The following is a 14,415-nucleotide window of genomic DNA, read 5'->3' on the forward strand; positions in this document are numbered from 1 at the left end:
GGGCATTTGCTCAATTTGACCTCTCCCCCTTAACACTGACAGATCACATACTGATGAGCTGTCCTGTGAATATGTTATGAGAATAGCAAAAAATCAATTTGGGGCCAGAAAACTCTTTAATTGATGTGATGTTTATTAGGTTAGAAGTCTGTGTAGTGCCCGGCTATGGACTTTGATTCACTATGTAATGTAATGGAGGTAGTCACAGTGCGGAGGTCGTGTACTGTCTGTATAGAGGTTCTGTTGGTCTATACATATACATATGATGTGTTTTGTTTGGTAATTGTCTGTATAGTAGTAATAATTCTCCCCAGTATAGCGGTACATAAATAGCAGTTTCATAGCTATAGACATCTTTACAAATTTTTTTGTATTCCTGATTTTTTGAGACTATATCACTGCCACTGGAAGTGCAGCTCTGACTTCTGAAATGACTGAATATGATGGTGTTGGTATGTCAGGATATGGGGGCCCTGCTTTTGGTTTTACCCAGGGCCCCACTTTGTCTAAAACCTGCGCTGGGTATTGTGGAACACGTTATTTCATATAAAGCCAAGACAACCTTGTTAGATAATGCACAAAGGGGCAAATTTATACTGATATAGTATATCAGTCTTAATAAACAGCTTGACAAGCGAAGTGAATGTGAGTTTTATGAAGAGGCTGTGGCGTCCTGGCACCTGAATGGAAGTCTATGTTAGGTAGGACCTGGCATAGATTTGCATTCTAAGTCTTGCCAGAAAACTGGCACAAAGGGCCTTGCACGAAATGTATGCTTCAGTATCATCCCTCTGTGCCAGAAAACTGGTATATAGGGAATGATGAATCCCTCCCAAAGTGTCTAAAACAGCTCATCAGTTCATGACCCCAAACACATTCTTATATATCACATCTAAGTAAACTTTGTTTAGATCCCACATGACATTTCTCGCCCTAAGTGTATCTTTTGTACTAATGACCCATACAGGGCCGGCGTCAGCGCACGGCATAGTCGGGCAAGTGCCGGGGCCCACAGAGCCTCTGGGGGCCCCCCGGCACTTGCCTGTCACAATTTCAGCTCATCGGCGTCCGTCCGCCGATGAGCTGAAATACATACGCGATGCAGGAGCTGTGAGATCAGCTCCTGCTTTAAAGCTCCGGCCCCGGCTTGTGTGTGTAGGCGCGATGACGTCATCGCATCACGCCTACACACGCAAGCCGGTCCGGAGCTAAGCAGGAGCTGATCTCACAGCTCCTGCATCGCGTATGTGATTGGAGGGAGAGCGGAGAGAGGAGCGTCGGGGGAACGAGGGAAGGTGAGTGATGTAAGTGTTTGTTTTGTATTACATATTAAGGTGAAACATAATGAAGGGGGCCCATGAAACTGGGGGGCAAATGAAGGGGAGGGGGGGAACGGCATGACACTGGAGAAGATGAAGGGGGTGGGGAGAGAACGGCATGAAACTGGGGACAGAGATGGAGGGGGCCCAAAGAAACTGGGGGGGGGCAAATGAAGGGGAGGGGGGAACAGCATGACACTGGGGCAGATGGAGGGGGGGAGAACAGCATGACACTGGGGACAGAGATGGAGGGGGCCCAATGAAACTTAGGGGGCAAATGATGGGGGGGGGGGACGGCATGACACTGGGGAAGGGGGTGGGGAGAGAACGGCATGAAACTGGGGACAGAGATGGAGGGGGCCCAATGAAACTGAAGGGGCAAATGAAGGGGAGGGGGGGAACGGCATGACACTGGGGCAGATGGGGGGGACATTAAACTGTGGGCAGATGAAGGGGGAGAACGTGATGAAACTAGGGACAGAGATGGAAGGGAGACATGAAACTGGGGGCAGAGGAAGGGTGTATATGAAACTGGAGGAGAGATGGAGGGGGGCATATAATTTACGGGTGACTGTAGGAGGATTATACTGTGTGGGAGCACATAATAAATGAATGAGAATGGGTGGAATCAACATAAAAGAGGGCGGAGCTAAATTTGCCGCGGCGCGCAGAGCGCGCCGCACATTTTGCCCCTCTTTCTACTCTTTAAAAGATTGGGAGGTATGGCGTTGGTGACGCCACACTCCTGCATGACGTCACTCGCTTCATCTGCAACGCACAGTGTCTCGACTCCCCCACCTCCTTTACAAGGGGGCCCACTGAGGCTCTGTCGCCCAAGGGCCCATAAAAACCTGGAGCCGGCCCTGGACCCATACACAGGAAAGGTCACCAGTGTCTGATATGTGGGGGTCCAACCCCAGACCCTATTGCCCCCAGGCACCAGATACGACAGAGCAGTGGTCGCGGAACAGAAGCAGCCCTGTTCGTATTCCAGTAATAGGAGCAGATATACAGGTACCAGACAAGTATTATTATTCACAGGCAATCTGTCCTCATTGTAATGGAAATCAGGTCTCCCCTCGGCTTATATGTCATTATAAGTGAGCAGACAGTGTAAGACTGAGGTATCTTGGGCCCGCCAGCTAAAATGGCCTACCCTCCAACAACCCCTAGGAAATAAACTATAGTACACCAAATTTCAGAATATAATTCTTCCTCAAACATAGTCAACCAATAGGTGCAATGTAGAATAGAAAATCATTCAGCATCAGCCTGGGATATGTCATCAATATAAAATCAGTGGGGATCCAACACCCGGGACCCATGCTGATCATCTGCTTGTAGGGACTGTGGCACTCACAACGCTGAGGATAGGTCACAAATACAAATCTACTGGAATACCCCTTTAAAGCAGTGACCCACTTTTTAAAACTTGATGGCCTAACATTAATATTTTAGATCAGTGGAGACCAAACTATTAGGACCCCCACAAATCACAATGTTTACATGCTGGGCACTGGCTACTCACTCCCTGTATTCTTGATAATACTGGTTGTGGGTACTATACCTGTATCCCTTTCAAGTCTATTGGATGCCGCTGCAGCCCCCATAACTGCTGCTATCAAGAATATGTCTTAGGGATGGCGTGGGGGGCCACAGTCACAGATTGCACTGGGGCCCACAACACTTTAGCTACGCCACTGGACTGAAACATTTTACAGCTAGAACCACTCCTATAATTTCTAGATGACCCTTCCTAACATCTCACACCTAACAGGTATAGTTTATGGTTTATTCCTTCACCTGGATCATTGAATGTCTACACAACTGTACTTATTCTACAATAACAGCTGAGATTTTGGTGAACTATGGACACCACCACAAACCTAGCCCTAGAGTCACATCTCCTGCCCATCTACAGATGATAGAGCACTAGGAGAACCAGCCATGACCTCCTCCATTCCTCTGGACATTAGACTATCAGTCATGATGCCCACATCACATATGGCAGAGCTGGTACATGTAGTACTGGCAGGCAGGTGACACCTGAGGATTCTGTGACCTCTGACATCATGTCACCTGCACACGGCCAACTGTCATTTAGTATTCACTGAAGATGGCGGCGACGAGACTGTTCCACTGGATATCAGCGATACTGCAGAGAGTGACTTTTATTGGACATAGAGGAAGAGGAGAGGAGAGGAAGGAAAATGAGAAGAGGAAAAGAGAAGAGGATGGAGAGATGAAGAAGAGGATGAAGAAGATGAGAGGAGGAGGAGGAGATGAGAAGAGAGAAGATGAAAAGAAGGAGAGAGAAGAGGATGGAGAGAGCGGATCTATGAGGATGAAGAAGATGAGAGGAGATGAGAAGAGGAAAGATGAAAAGAGGAAGAGAGAAGAAGATGGAGAGAGCGGATGTATGAAGAAGAAGAAGAGAGGAGGGGAGGCCAGTATATTGGAGGATGACAGCTCAAGACCAGGCAGCAGCCAGGACCCCGGAACATCCAGCCCCTACCCTGACTTTTACATCAACCACTTCCTCATCCATCAGGAGTTGGGTAGGGGCGCCTTCGGCCAAGTAAGTTTTTTTTTTTTAAACTGTAATTTTTATTGAAAGGATTTTTGTAAAATACAATACAACATAAGAGTTGAATACCTAAAAAAACATGTACGTGAAGCAATGCATATAACCTCAAATAGACTCAAAACGTATACACATCACAAAAACCTGAGAGTAGAAATGAGGGGGTGGGGGAGGAAGGGAAGGGGAAGGAGTCAGAGACCATTCAAAATGCAGTATGTGTCCCAAGATGACCATATAGCCTGGAACGCCTCAACAGTATGGCTAAGTGTGGCTGTCAAGTTCTCCATGCTACGGACATCCTTAACTCGGGCTACAAGATCAGAGCCAGAGGGAGGAGAGGCACTCTTCCATCGGAGAGTTTTGGCTGCGGTATAGAGATAAAGAAACAATTTAGAGGTGTGCTTACCCAGATGAGCAGGGGGGAGATGGAGGAGATAGATGAGGGGGTCTAAAGGGACACCTTCTATAAATACAGCGTCTTTAAGGGACTTGACCTCCAGCCAGAATGGACAGATCCCTGGACAGTCCCAAAAAATATGATACAGGGTACCCACTCCTGCCCGGCAACGCCAACACTGGGAAGAGATGTTAGGATTAAGGGAGTGGAGCAAGGCTGAGGTATGGTACCAGTGCATAAGTAGCTTGTACTGAGTCTCCCGGAACGTAACACAGGTGGAGGATTTAGCTGCACGGGACCAGATAATTTGCCATTGGTTTGGGGAGATCTGCCTGTTCAAGGCCCCAGACCACCTCTCCATATATTTATGCGATATGGGGCCCTGCCGTCCAGAGGAGGAGAGGATACCATAAATACCAGAGATAAGGCCTGCAGTAGAGGTGCCCGCACAACATAGTTTTTCAAAGACAGTCGGTGGGGACACCTTCAGAGAGCCGAACTGGGTAAAAACAAGATGGACAATATGCTGGTAATGCAACCATTCAGTGGCGGGTAGATGCAGTTCTGACACAAAATACTCAAAGGGCCTAAGCACCAACGTCAGCGGGGTCTATTAAGTCAGCGACACGGAAAAGGCCAAGCTTACTCCATGGTCGCACCAAAGCCGACGTAAGTCCATCCGGTAGGAGGGGGTTGTACAAAAAGGAAATCATGGACGAACACTGGGAGGCCAGGGGAAAGATTTTAGAGCAAGTAATCCAAATGGCCCTTGTGAAGCGTATAGGATCCAAAAGGGGAGTGGACGGAAGGGGAGAGGAACAGGACCACAGAAACGCATTGGGATGCATCGGAGCCATCCAGAGTTTCTCTATCTCAACCCATTTGGTAAAGGCCTTTGGGGCTGACCAAAATGGTAGGCAGCACAAGTGAGTAGCCCAATAATAATGCAATATGTGTGGTGCCGCAAATCCCCCCTCCTCCCTACCAGACAGCATCACCGAACGGGGTATGCGGTGACGCTTGCCATTCCAAATAAACTTAAAGATGGATTTTTGAAGGGAGCGCAATTCAGAGTGAGGGACTGCGACCGGAAGAGTTTCAAAATAGTAGAGGAGCTTCGGGAGGAGGGACATTTTGACCGCATTAATACGACCTATAAGCGAAATATGGAGAGGACACCATTTATCCAAGAGGGCTCTCAGTTCATTAAAGAGGCTAGGGTAGGTAACTGAATAGAGGGTGGAGTAGGAAGGGGAGAGCTGGATCCCAAGATATCGGAGAGAGCGTTCCTGCCATTGAAAGTCAAAGTTGGAACGAAACAGTTGTAAATCAGCAGTAGGAATATTAAGGGGGAGGGCTTCAGTCTTGGTGGGGTTAACTTTATAACCGGAGAAATCTTCATAAATCTTAAGGACCTGGAGAAGGTTGGGGAGAGAGATATGGGGATTTGTAAGGGTCAGGAGGACATCATCGGCAAACAAACTAATTTTAACCCCTTCCCGACATGCGCCGTAATAGTACGGCGCTGCCGGGAAGGGCTTCCCGCAAACCGCCGTACTAGTACGGCGGCTGCATGGTGCGCACACAGAACCTGTGTGTGCATCATGCGCTGCGGGTGACAGCCGTATGTTACGGCTGACAATGCCCCGTAACACCCGTGGTCGGAACCGGGTCCGATCGCGGGTGTTAACCCCTGATATGCCGGCGGTCAACATGACCGCCGGCATCTCCGGGGTTTCACTATGATATGGTGCCAATCGGCACCCCCCGCGTCTGATCAGTGACCCCGGGTCTGCCCCATCACTTACCCCCTTCACGCACCTGGTTGATCCTGCCGTAAAGGAAGCTGTCAGCCTGTGCGTCCACACAGGCTGACAGCTTCCTATACACTGCAATACACGTGTAACACGTGTATTGCAGCGTATATGTAGTGAAGCAGTGATCAGCCGATCACTGCTTCAATCTCCCATAGGGACAGAAAAAAAAAGTTAGAAAAAAGTAAAAATAAAAAAGTTTAAATAAGTTTAAAATAAATTAAAAATAAATAAAGCCCCAAAAATCCCTTTTTCCCCATATAAAATGTTTTATTATGTAAAATAAAGAAAAATAGAAAAAAACATTACATATTTGGTATCGCCGCGTCCGAAATAACCTGAACAATAAAATTAAAACATTATTTAACCCGAACGGTGAACGGCGTAAAAAAAAAACGTAGAAAACCGCACAAAATAATGATTATTCACCACCTTTTCCTTACAAAATGTTCAATAAAAAGTAATCAAATGGTCAGATGAAAACCAAAATGGTACCAATAAAAAGCAGAGGTCATCCCGCAAAAAATAAGCTCTCAACCAGCTCTGTCTAGCAAAAAATAAAAATGTTATGCCTTTCAGAAGATGGTGATGCAAAAATAATTGTTTTTTTCCCTAAATTCAATTTTATTCTGCACAAATATCAACGCATTAAAAAATAATATAAATGAGGTATCGCCGTAACAGTACTGATGAAAACCAAAATGGTACCAATAAAAAGCAGAGGTCATCCCGCAAAAAATAAGCTCTCAACCAGCTCTGTCTAGCAAAAAATAAAAATGTTATGCCTTTCAGAAGATGGTGATGCAAAAATAATTGTTTTTTTCCCTAAATTCAATTTTATTCTGCACAAATATCAACGCATTAAAAAATAATATAAATGAGGTATCGCCGTAACAGCACTGACCCGCAGAATAAAGGTAACATGTTACTTATAGTGTACGCTGCACAGGGAAAAAAAATAAATGCTAAAAGCAATGCCAGAATTGATGTTTTCCTTTTACATCCCACCCAGAAAGAGTTAATAAAATGTAGTCAATAAGTTACAGGCACCCCAAAATGGTGGCATTGAAAAGCACATCTAATACCGCAAACAACAAGCCCTCATATGGCCACATTGCCAGAAGATAAAAATAAAAATCTAGCTTGTACAATGTGAAGACAAAAACCCTAAAAGTCGCCAAATCATTAGGACATAAGTGGCTGCGACTAGAAGGAAATGTATAAGCTGTGCGAGCGTTTTCAGGGGACACCCCATATTTAGAGCTTATGAGAAATAATACACCAGCGCTGATCCCCCAGAATGCCCCTCTTCCCCGTCCGTGTCATAGGAGCTAGTGGGAAAATAGAATGGGATTTGGTGTACCCAATTTACTCCGCACAGCTTACATATTCACTTCGGGGTTACTAATGCTCACTACATCACTTGATAAATTCTTTGAGGGGTGCGGTTTTCAAAACGGGGGGGGGGGGGTCACTTTCTACAGGTTTCCACTGTTTCGACACTTCAAGGGCTTTGTAAATGCGACATGGTTCCTGAAACTGATCGCAGCCAGATCTGCCCTCTAAAAGCTCCTTGGCGCGCCTTCCCTTCTGCGTCTCGCTGTGCGTCCATATATTCGTTTACACCCACAAGTGGGGTACTATGGTAGTCGGGAGAACTTGCCTAACAAATTGTGGGATGCGTTTTCTCCTTTAACCCCTTGTGAATGTACAAATTCCAGAGCTAAACGAAAATATTAGTAAAATAAAATCAAATGTGTAAATTTCACCTCCATTTTGTCTTAATGCCTGTTAAGCACTTATAGGGTTAAATTACTAGGTATATGTTGTTTTGGCTTATTTAAGGGGAGCAGTTTTGAAGATGGGGTGATTTATGGGGGGCTTTAATAAAAGGGTCTTTCAAAACCCCTTCATAACTGGATTAGTCCTTTTAAAAAATGGGTTTTGGAAATTTCTTGAAAATTTTGAATATTGTTGTTTCACTTGTAAACCTTCTAATGTCCGTAAAAATTGAAAGGGCGACTAAAGTTTGATGCCGACATAAAGCAGAGATCTGGGACATGAGATTTAGGATATAATTTTGGCGGTCTATACTATCTGTATGCAATGCACGTCATTTCAAACTTTATAAAATGCATATTTTTCAAAATTTCCACCAAATTTCCTATTTTTTCATAATTAAACACAAAACATATCAACCAAAATTTACTAGTAACATGAAATACAATGTGTTACAAAAAAACAATCTTAAAATCACTTTGGTAAGTTAAAGCGTTCCAAAGTTATTGCCACATAAAGTGACACATGTCAGTTTTGAAAAATCGAGCTTGGTCAGGAAGTCAAAAAGTGCCATCGGCGGGAAGGGGTTAAAGGATTTATCTCAAACCAAAACACCCGAAATAGGCCAAGTAAGTTTTAAAACTTTTTACTTTTTGTTAATAGGACAGTGAACCAAATTCTTTCTTATTTCCCTTTGGAAAGCTATTGTTCCCTGTTATCAGCCACTTAGGTAATCTGCATTTTCCATTAATGAAGTAAATGACATGATATCCAGAAAGTTCCCATCCTCCATGATAAGTCCTTTATATCTCCAGTGCTGAGGACCTCCAATAACTTTCTATATATATGTGTGACTCCTTCTATAGAGCTGCAGTGTAATAAGCCTCCACATAGTCTATTCTCATAGAAAGGGATATCCCGTGTGATGGGGTGCCGGTCTCAGGGACTGAAGAGATTGGGAAATGTGCATTGTTATTTACCTGCCCTGGTCTGTGTAGGCTGCAGTAAGAACACAATGTATATACTGACGTCTGTACACATATTACAACCAATGTCCACTAGATCTGTAAATATACTTGACCATTATTTCACTGTTCCTATCTACAGTTTCCTCTAGTTATGCCTATGTATATGGGACATTATATTCTTCTGATCTGTAGGGTCTGGATCCAGCTGACTGACCGACCACTCGGTCCACCCCTCTGTCACAGGCGGCAGAATAGCCAGAGACCCCTGCAGATAAAATCCCCCATGTAATAAATATGTAAGAATTTCCCCTGTGGCCACTTTCAATGACTTTTCCATCTTTTTCTTCAGGTGGTCCTGGCATCAGTCCCCGGCCAAAACATCTTCATGGCTGTCAAGATTGTCAACAAAACAAGGGACAACGCAGCAATTATAAAGAGAGAGCAGCGGATACTCCTCAAGGTCCGAGACTGCCCATTCCTCTGCCATCTAAATGCCGCACATCAGTCTCAGGACAGAGCCTACTACATCATGGAGTATCTGTCCGGTGGCAGCCTGGAGGATTTACTCAGAAAGTGCGGCAGTCTGAACATCGAAACTACAAGGTACGTGAATGACGTGCGAAACGAGTGACAGTGGACTGATTGGTGGAAAATATATGGTGACATGTCAGGTCAGATATAGAAGAGACTGGAGGGAATACAGACGACCATACACAGCGCCTCCTGCTGCTGGGGACGCTTAGATAATAGCAGGATATTAGGGGATTACTAGAGAATGATTTCATGTCATTGATACTACACTGTCCTCTCTCTCAGATTCTACACAGCAGAGATGGTATGCGGCCTCCAGTTCCTCCATGGACAGAACATCATCCACAGGTAAGCAGATGTCATTTGTAATGGTGGAATCATGTACCCAGTTTTCCCAGAGTCCTGAATGATGCTTGGGTTTGCTGAGGTACAGTCCTATGAAAAAGTTTGGGCACCCCTATTAATCTTAATCATTTTTAGTTCTAAATATTTTGGTGTTTATAACAGCCATTTCAGTTTGATATATCTAATAACTGATGGACACAGTAATATTTCAGGATTGAAATGAGGTTTATTGTACTAACAGAAAATGTGCAATATGCATTAAACCAAAATTTGACCGGTGCAAAAGTATGGGCACCTCAACAGAAAAGTGACATTAATATTTAGTAGATCCTCCTTTTGCAAAGATAACAGCCTCTAGTCGCTTCCTGTAGCTTTTAATCAGTTCCTGGATCCTGGATGAAGGTATTGTGGACCATTTCTTTCTACAAAACAATTCAAGTTCAGTTAAGTTAGATGGTCGCTGAGCATGGACAGCCCGCTTCAAATCATCCCACAGATGTTCAATGATATTCAGGTCTGGGGACTGGGATGGCCATTCCAGAACATTGTAATTGTTCCTCTGCATGAATGCCTGAGGATTTGGAGCGGTGTTTTGGATCATTGTCTTGCTGAAATATCCATCCCCGGCGTAACTTCAACTTCGTCACTGATTCTTGAACATTATTCTCAAGAATCTGCTGATACTGAGTGGAATCCATGCGACTCTCAACTTTAACAAGATTCCCGATGCCGGCATTGGCCACACAGCCCCAAAGCATGATGGAACCTCCACCAAATTTTACAGTGGGTAGCATGTGTTTTTCTTGGAATGCTGTTTCTTTTTGGACGCCATGCATAACGCCTTTTTTTATAACCAAACAACTCAATTTTTGTTTCCAAAATGAAGCTGCCTTGTCCAAATGTGCTTTTTCATACCTCAGGCAACTCTATTTGTGGCGTACGTGCAGAAACGGCTTCTTTCTCATCACTCTCCCATACAGCTTCTATTTGTGCAAAGTGCGCTGTATAGTTGACCGATGCACAGTGACACCATCTGCAGCAAGATGATGCTGCAGCTCTTTGGAGGTGGTCTGTGGATTGTCCTTGACTGTTCTCACCATTCTTCTTCTCTGCCTTTCTGATATTTTTCTTGGCCTGCCACTTCTGGGCTTAACAAGAACTGTCCCTGTGGTCTTCCATTTCCTTACTATGTTCCTCACAGTGGAAACTGACAGGTTAAATCTCTGAGACAACTTTTTGTATCCTTCCCCTGAACAACTATGTTGAACAATCTTTGTTTTCAGATCATTTGAGAGTTGTTTTGAGTAGCCCATGATGCCACTCTTCAGAGGAGATTCAAATAGGAGATCAACTTGCAATTGGCCACCTTAAATACCTTTTCTTATGATTGGATACATCTGGCTATGAAGTTCAAAGCTCACTGAGGTTACAAAACCAATTTTGTGCTTCAGTAAGTCAGTAAAAAGTAGTTAGGGGAATTCAAATCAATAAAATGATAAGGGTGCCCATACTTTTGCACCGGTCAAATTTTGGTTTAATGCATATTGCACATTTTCTGTTAGTACAATAAACCTCATTTCAATCCTGAAATATTACTGTGTCCATCAGTTATTAGATATATCAAACTGAAATGGCTGTTGCAAACACCAAAATATTTAGAACAAAAAATGATTAAGATTAATAGGGGTGCCCAAACTTTTTCATAGGACTGTAGATAGATAGATAGATAGATAGATAGATAGATAGATAGATAGATAGATGTTAGATTTAGATATCGGCTTTGATCCTGGGACATGATCCGATCGCCATATTTGGGGTCAGGAAGGAATTTTTCCCTTTGAGGACAATTGGCTCACTCCTCAAAAAGGTTTTTTGCCTTCCTCTTGATCAACTCAGCCTTAAATAGGTTTAGTGTAATAGATCCTAAGGTAATAAGTAATAATTCATATAACAGAATAGAAAAATAGAAAAAAAGAAAAATTAGTTTTAGTTTCATATAATGTAAAGCTTATATACTAATAATAAACTTTTCTCACACCAGACTGGCTTTTGATCCTGGGACTTGTTCTGATCGCCATATTTGGGGTCAGGAAGGAATTTCCCCCCTTATATGAGGACAATTGGCTCTATCCTCAAGGGGGTTTTTCGCCTTCCTCTGGATCAACACAGTCTTTAGATAGGTTTAGTTTAACATATTATATATTATACAGACAAATATCATAAATATTATAGAGATTATAGTATTATAAAATAGATCTATTTATTAAAAAAATCTTATTTTTTCTCATTAGGAAGGTTAGATACTGGCTTTTGATCCTGGGACTTGCTCTGATTGCCATATTTGGGGTCAGGAAGGAATTTCCCCCCTTATATGAGGACAATTGGCTCTTTCCTCAAGGGGGGTTTTCGCCTTCCTCTGGATCAACACAGTCTATAAATAGGTTTAGTTTGACACAATTTATATTATACACATACACACAGTAATATAGTATATATTTGTAAAAGAAAAAAATATAAAAACTATTATTTATAAAGAAAATAAAAAAATACATAGATTAGATACTGATTTTTGCTAGGGACACCCGTAAATAATATAAATACATTAAAAAATAGGTTTAGATTGGCACATTTTATACTGTGCACATAAATATAGTAATTTAGTATATATTTATAAAAGAAAAAGAAATGTAAAACTAATATTTAAAAAAAATATACCAGCTAGATTAGATACTGGCATTAGCCATGTATTTACATATATAGAAATGTTATATACTTCTAATATAATAGTAATACATTGTAAAAAAATAGGTTTAGAGTAATAAAATAAAGTCTATAGATTAGAAACAGATCTATAAATATAGTATTAGAGCAGATTTATAGTAATATAGAATGATAAAATCACCAGGTACATTAGGTAAATTCCCTGTATGCCCCACTATTAGCTAGAAATAAAATGTTAATTTCCCCCTTATATTTTTTTTTTGGTAGAGTTGGAAGGGACCTCAAGGGCCATCGGGTCCAACCCCCTGCGAGTGCAGGTTTTCCTAAATCATCCCAGCTATATGTTTATCCAGATTCCGCTTGAAGATTTCCATTGATGGAGCGCCCACCACCTCTCGTGGCAGCCTATTCCACTCTCTCACTACCCTCACTGTCAGAAAGTTTTTCCTAATGTCTAATCTGTATCTCTTTCCCTTTAGTTTCATCCCATTGCTTCTTGTACTTCCTTGTGCTAATGAGAATAGGGTAGATCCCTCTGCACTGTGACTACCTTTCAGATATTTGTAGACTGCTATTAAATCTCCCCTCAGCCTTCTCTTCTGCAAACTAAACAATCCCAGTTCTTTTAGCCGCTCCTCATAGGACATGGTTTGCAGACCTTCCACCATTTTGGTTGCTCTTCTCTGGACTTGCTCCAATATATCGATGTCTTTCTTGAATTGAGGTGCCCAGAACTGTACACAGTATTCCAGGTGTGGTCTGACCAGGGAAGAGTACAGCGGAATAATGACCTCTCTTGATCTAGATTCAATGCTTGTCTTAATACATCCCAGAATTTTATTAGCCTTTTTTGCAGCAGCACCGCACTGTTGGCTCATGTTGAATTTGTGATCTACTATTATGCCCAAGTCCTTTTCCCCTATGCTATCACTTAGTTCTATTCCTCCCATACTATATATGTTTTTTACATTTCTGTTACCCAGATGTAGAACTTTGCATTTGTCCCTGTTAAATACCATTTTGTTCGCCTCAGCCCATTGTTCCAGTGTGTCTAAGTCCTTTTGAATACACTCTCTCTCCTCTCTAGTGTTGGCTATTCCTCCTATCTTTGTATCATCTGCAAATTTTATGAGTTCCCCAATAATTCCATCGTCCAGATCATTTATAAAGATATTAAAAAGTACTGGGCCCAGAACAGAGCCCTGCGGCACCCCGCTTTTGACTTTCTTCCAGTTCGATGTGTAGCCATTTAGTATTACTCGTTGTGCCCGATCATTAAGCCAGTTGTGAATCCACCTAACTGATTTTTTGTCAAAGCCATACTTAATCATTTTTTCAATAAGAAGGTTATGTGATACTTTATCAAATGCCTTACTGAAGTCAAGATATACTATGTCCACGGCATTCCCTTGGTCCAACCATTCAGTGATTTTGTTGTAGAAGGAAATCAGGTTAGTCTGACAAGATTTATTGGTCATAAAGCCGTGCTGGCTCTGGTTAATTAATGCCTTCCCATCCAGGTACCGAAGTAAATGTTCCTTGACAATTTGCTCAAAGATTTTTCCTGCTATCGAGGTCAGACTTACCGGCCTGTAATTTCCTGGATCGTCCCTTTTCCCCTTTTTGTAGATGGGGACAACATTTGCCCTTTTCCAATCTAAAGGGACCACTCCTGTTTCCCATGACTTACCGAAGATTATAGCAAGGGGTTCTGTTATTTCCTCTGCTATCTCTTTCAGGACTCTAGGGTGTAAATCATCTGGTCCTGGGGACTTGTTTTCCTGTAACTTGGCTAAGTGCTCTCTTACCAGACCTTCGCTTATAGTCAGCTTGGAGTCCTCCTTCCCCTCATCTCCATCACCATTAATGTCGATATTTCCATTAGTTTCTTGGGAGAAGACGGATACAAAATATGAATTTAGTAGCTCCACCTGCTGTTCCACCATGTTAACTGTTT

The 14,415-nt window shown here is 42.7% G+C and overlaps 1 protein-coding gene across 1 annotated transcript in view; it reads right to left on the reverse strand.

Moving 5' to 3' along the window:
* Nucleotides 1-14,415, reverse strand: part of UNC13D (unc-13 homolog D) — a 72,289-nt gene that overhangs the window by 7,268 nt on the left and 50,606 nt on the right. The window lies entirely within an intron of this gene.

This window comes from Leptodactylus fuscus, chromosome 6, assembly GCF_031893055.1.
Source record: "Leptodactylus fuscus isolate aLepFus1 chromosome 6, aLepFus1.hap2, whole genome shotgun sequence".
In the NCBI taxonomy this organism is placed as follows: Eukaryota; Metazoa; Chordata; class Amphibia; order Anura; family Leptodactylidae; genus Leptodactylus; species Leptodactylus fuscus.